Source organism: Ceratotherium simum, chromosome 1 (genome assembly GCF_057802395.1).
Source record: "Ceratotherium simum simum isolate JZ-2026a chromosome 1, ASM5780239v1, whole genome shotgun sequence".
In the NCBI taxonomy this organism is placed as follows: Eukaryota; Metazoa; Chordata; class Mammalia; order Perissodactyla; family Rhinocerotidae; genus Ceratotherium; species Ceratotherium simum.
In genome coordinates, this window is record NC_141900.1 from 89,999,029 (window position 1) to 90,005,028 (window position 6,000).

Consider the following 6,000-nt stretch of genomic DNA (forward strand, 5'->3'; position numbering starts at 1 on the left):
GCGCGCTGCTACGCAAAGGCAGCTTCTGATTGGTCGGTCCGCGCCGGGGCTGCTGCTGCCGCAGCCTGCCCTGGGGCTCGGCGAGGCTGCTTCCCCCGCTAGGTCCTAGCGGGACCGGATTTTTTCCGCTCTGCTTGCTAGCCCTCGCCCCGCCCGGCAGAAGGGACCTAGCCAACCGCTGTGGCGCATAGAAAGCGAATGCTATAGCAAAAGTCTCAGACATCCTGTAAACAGCCTGGGAAAGAATTTTGGTTTCATTTTTTTTTAAAGAGCCCAGAAGGGTACGTTTGTCTATTGTCCAAGCCCAGTATCATGCTCTTTGGGAATTTGACAAATGTCTGGTCCTGAATTTGTATGAATCATATTGACTACAGGTATAGTTTAGCGTACTTTGCTTAGAAGGGTACATGACAGAGAAATGGCTTGCAATCGTGTTGCAGAACACCTTCTCAAGATTTGGGTTTGCCCAGCCTGTGTGTGGCCTCCTAGAGCTATCTTCACACCCCAACCTGGGTGTGAGCTGTGTCTGTACACACTGGGTGTGGTTCAGCAGACATTCCTCCAAACGCCGGCATCTCTGCAGAGTACGAAGCCTCGATGAGCTTGATCCAAAACACTGTTGGGGAAGAGAGAGAATCCCCCTCCAACCTTTCCCTTAAGGTTCTTATGGCTGGCCAAAGAATTAAAAGACAGGTTAGCAGGAGAAAATAATACCAAGTTTAACATGTATACATGGGAGAAACCAGGGAAACTGAGTTTCTCAACAAAATGGCAGAGATTCTCATCTTAAATACTATCTTCAGCTAAAGACAAAGGAGGATGTTGGGGGTGGGGGGTTTGAATTTCAGAGGGGAAGAAGACAATTCACATGAAGAGGGAAATGTAAATGTTTGTCAGACAGTTCTTTGCAGGGCCACCTATAGAGAATGTGACTGGAGAGACAGAAATCACAGTAATCAAGAGTATGTAGATTTAAGTCCTCTCCTTCCGTACTGGTAAGAGTTTCTACAGATAAGTCCATCCCCCCCCTTCCCAGTACACAGAGAGAGATACCTTTACAAATGTAAATACTTGGTATACAGAACTTTGAAAAGAATGGGCTTAGTGAAGACCCTGCCAATCTGTCACTTTTAGGCGTAAGTTTGGGGGAAGGTTAAAGTTCCTTTTGGAAAAAATAAGGTAAAGAGACATATTTCAGGGTGGCCAATTTTTGATCTCCCACAACACACAGAAAACTTTCAGTCTTTCAAAAGCAAGACTCTATCAAAGCGGCAAGTTTCAATCTGGTGACTTAGCAAAACTCTCTAGAAGAAGAAGAGTGAATAAGCAGAAACCCACAAAAGAAAAGTTAGCTTTAATATTGTAACTTCAAGTATTTCAAGTTAGGAGGTGCTAAATAATAAATTCATCAGCCCTAATTGGCAGGGAAGAAGACACATTATTTTCCAAGATAACCAAAGGAAAGTTGCTGGATGAACTTTGAAGACAATTTTGGTTTCTTTCCAACAACCTCTCTCCGTGATGCTCTATCCTACCCCAAGCCTGCTCTTTCTGCTCCATGACCCTCCAATCTTTCTCCTACTTATGCAAGATTGGGAACTACATCTGCTGAGTAATGACTCAGGAACCAGACTTCTCTAAACTCTATTCTGGTGATTTTCCATTTAATGATTTCTAACAAGTGCCCCCTAGGTAAAATTTATAGACAACAGAGGAGCCCAGGTATTTTTCCATTTGACTTTTACAAAAACTGTTGTTAGTAGGCAAATTCTGATACTATTTGTCCCCAAATAATAGAATTTTAATTTGACCCTAAAGCTGGGAACTTGATTTGTAGTGAAACAGCAGGAACCTGGCACTCTTCATTCATAACACCCCTGTTGACATAGAGGTTGCTGTCCACAGGGCTAGGTTCTTTGGAAAAGATTATACCTTGAGTGACTAGGTTGGTATACACAGAAGGGTCATCTGTTAGGGACATGGACTCAGTATGAAGGGCTTTGTTGTTGTTTCTATAATGACTGAGTATAGAAGATGACTGCATAAAGGTGTAACTGTCTAAAAATGGAGTATTCTGACTAGGCTATGCAAATGTGAGAAGTCAGACCTGTGGAATTTAATTAATTTAACTATAGTACAGTAGTACTATAGTTAAAAAATACTATTGCGATAGTCTCCTGACTGCCCCGTTGCCTCTGTAATCCCTGTAAGATGCCATTGTGCACGTATCGAAATTATGCTTAAAAAAACCTTCAATGGAATCCTTCTGAGAAACGTTCTAGCACTTCATATCAAGGGCAATAAAAATCTTAGTATACTCTGATGCAGTAATCCTGTCAAGAGAACCAGTGATCTCATCTGAGGAAATTTAGAAGGAAAACACACACACACACACACACACACACACACACACACACACAATAAGTATAGGGCTGGGACTAGGGTGAGGAAAGTGAGGGACCTAGGTGCAAAATTCCGTGCCTGAATGTGGGCACCTCCTTAAATTTTACACTCTAGGCACTTCACTTGCCTCACCCAATGTCTATTGAGCTGACCATGTGCCTGGCACTATTCTACAAGCATTATATGCATTAAATCATTTAATCTTCATAACTGCTCTTTGCAATGGGTACTATTATTCATCTGTTTTACATGTGAGGAAACTGAGGTACAGAGAAGAGATGTAAATTGCTAAAGCCTCGTAGCGAGTAAGCAGCATGGTCAAGATTTAAACCCGAGGAGTTTGACTATAGCACCCAAATTCTTAACCACTATTCTGGTGGCTTTCAAATTATTTTACTGTGACTCACAGTAAGAAAGATGTTACATGTATGTACATATAACAGAAACAAAAGACCTAGAAAACAATTCTCCTCCTTATTGTATGTGGCATACTCTGATTTTTCATATTCTGGGTTTGTTTGATTTTTAGTACTGATTTCGATCATAATTCACTCCATGATAAGTGATTTTGTGATCTGCTAATGGGTCATGGCATGAAGTTTGAAAAACTCTGCCCTCCATCCACTCTGTGGCCTTGCCACTGCTCATCTCAAGTGGCAGGAACACTATGACAACCACACCAGGGACATGACAATAGCTCCGAGAGAAATCACAAGGTGAGCATTCCTATCAGGCCACAGAGACGTCTTTTTCCCCACCTCTGCCAACTCTATCCTTCCGTACCCTTGGCCAAGCAGTCATAATCTGGGAATGAGACCACCTGAGACTGGTCCTTTGGAAGCAGGGAGAGGCTGCAAGGCAAAAGAGACACAGTGTGGAAGCCATAGGAAGAGGACAGAGGCCTCAGCCCCTGCTGTGGAGTGGGATTGGCCTTAAAAACTCAGGGAATTCGTCTGCTGGGGAGCTGGCTCCAGTGCATCAATATTTACTCATGTTTGTTTGCAAGATGACGTTTAGATGGCAAACATTGTTGAGAGAACTGTCAATATTAACCTTCCTCATAGATACAGGAGCATTACAAAAAAAGAGAAAAACACTTTGTCGCTTTTAGCACAGTTGTTCAATAAATTCTTGTGAATAATAACATCCATTATTTTCTGGCCACCTTCCATGTGTCAGGCTTGATTCTGATCTCAAATACATTACCTGACTTGATCCTTACAACCTCCTAGCAAAGACAACTGACTCTGTTCCTTTCCTGTTTTTCAGATTGAAGAAACTGAGGTTTGGTAATATTAATTTACCCAAGACCAAGAAGTTAGTATGTGGCCTTCCTTTAAAATTTCAATATTTTGTTCATCATGGATTTTTTTTGCATTAATTTAGACTTTTTAAAATATTGCATTAAAATATAATTTATCTTGATTACCGAGAATTTTGGCACCCCCCCCAACCCCCCATGAAATCCTACATTGAGGCAAAAGCCTCATACCTCACACGGCCAAAAAGCATCAAAATAAAAACAAATCAACCCACAGGGGTGGAGTTATTCACGCAGAGCAATCATTATCCACACTGCCATAATTTGTGACTGCCATGCGTTTAACAACACACACACAGGAGACTGTGTACGAGCGTCTGTGTGCTTCTGTGCAATCCCCAGCCCCTGCGGCAGTAACTCCACCCCTTCACCTGCCAGTAGAGAAAGCCTACGAGAAAGCAAGTGAGTGAGTGGGGCGTTTTAACAGAGATAACTTTGAGGCCACTTTAATTTGTAAGAAATGCCTAAGGCATTTATGGATTCTTTTTTTTTGGGGGGAGGAAGATTAGCCCTGAGCTAACATCTGTTGCCAATTCTCCTCTTTTTGCTGAGGAAGATTGGCCCTGGGCTAACATCTGTGCTCATCTTCCTCTACTTTATATGTGGGACACCTCACAGCATGGCTTGATAAGTGGTGCACAGGTCTGCACCTGGGATCCAAACCTGCGAACCCTGGGCTGCTGAAGCAGAGCTCACGAAGTTAACCACTACGCCACCTGGCCAGCCCCATATGGATTCTTTATTACTAGCAACCAATGACTGTGACACCCCTCACAGCTGTTGGGGCACAGTGAGGTGTGGTGGCTTTGTAGCTGAGAACCTCAGATGCCTGTGTCATCTTCTTTCTGAGTGAGGGAACTTAAGATGTTTGGTGGGAAGACAGGAGATTTCCTCATATGTCACTGTGGGGGAATGGGCCTTGTAATACAAATAAGTAAGTCTCCTGCACTCTAATTTAGGACTAGGTTGCTGGTGGGGTTGAGGGGTCTCTTATTTATCTGGGGTCCTGCTTTTGGTGGCAGCAGGGTGGGTGGAGGTTAGTGACCCTACAGAATTGCTAACACAGGTTCTGGTATTTTTAAGCAGGTCACGGAGCATCTTGTCATTCCCCATCAGCATGGACTTGAATGAGGTGATCGATATTTTCCTGGCTGCCAGCTCCTGTTTCATCCTCAATAGCCAGACTCATGTCTTTACTGAGAAAATCTACAGAAGGAAAGATCTCTGTGCACAGGCAGAGAGCATGTAGTATTAGCAAGTTTGGCACCTTTATGGAAGAGGTGTATTCATTCAACAAGTTCATTCATTAGTCATTAAATATTTACTGAATATTTAGTACCAATAGGTTCTGCTTTGGTTCTGGGATTACAGAGATAAACAGGACAAAGTCTCTGACTACATGAACATTCCTTTCTAGAGGGAGAGATAGTAAATATATCTAAAAACAAGCCAGTGTAATATCTGGCCAGATAATGATAAGCGATATGATGAAAACAAAGGAGATAATAAGGATAGAGATGAGGGCAGAGTTGCTGTGTTGACAAGGAGGATGGAGAGGGAGCATGAGCGGTGTGCATACCCAGAGAGACACATTCCAGTGGGCAAGAGGAGTCCTGCATGGACCTTGAGGGTGGAATGAGTTGGATTTGGGTGTGTATGGGGTGGGGGAGTGGGAGAGTGATGGGAGAAGCAAGGAAGTCTGTGTGGGTCAGGCAGAGAGAGAGTTGGAGGTTCCTAGGAAATGAAGTTGGAGCTAAAATGGGAGAGGCAGGCGTGGGTCAGATTGTGCAGAGCCTTGAAGGGCCATCATAAAATGATTGGGTTTTATTCTGAAGGTGACGGGAAACCATTGGAAGGTTTTTAACAGGGGCACATCCTTTCCCATCCCTTACACCTCTGACACCATAGGGTCTTCTAGCTTACATGGGCCACGAGGCAGGGCTGCTTGCATTGCAACCTGATCTGGCTGCCGAGCCTTTCCTTGCATTGAGCCTCACTCAAAGCTGGCTGCCTTTTGTGACACTCAGCATACAGGTTGGAGCATTATTTCGATATATGGAATATGCTGCCTCCAGGACTTGAAGAGACCTATCAAGAACTGTACATCCATTTACATCATGGTAGTTGAGATTCAATAAGTTGTCCTTTCCTTTACTTAGGTAGAATGTCCCAGAATGCCCCAACCACCGGAACCCGAAAAATTTTACTGGTGTGTAAATACCAGTGGTATGTAACTGCCATGCTTTGGCATGCATCCTGAGTCATTGTAGGGTTTA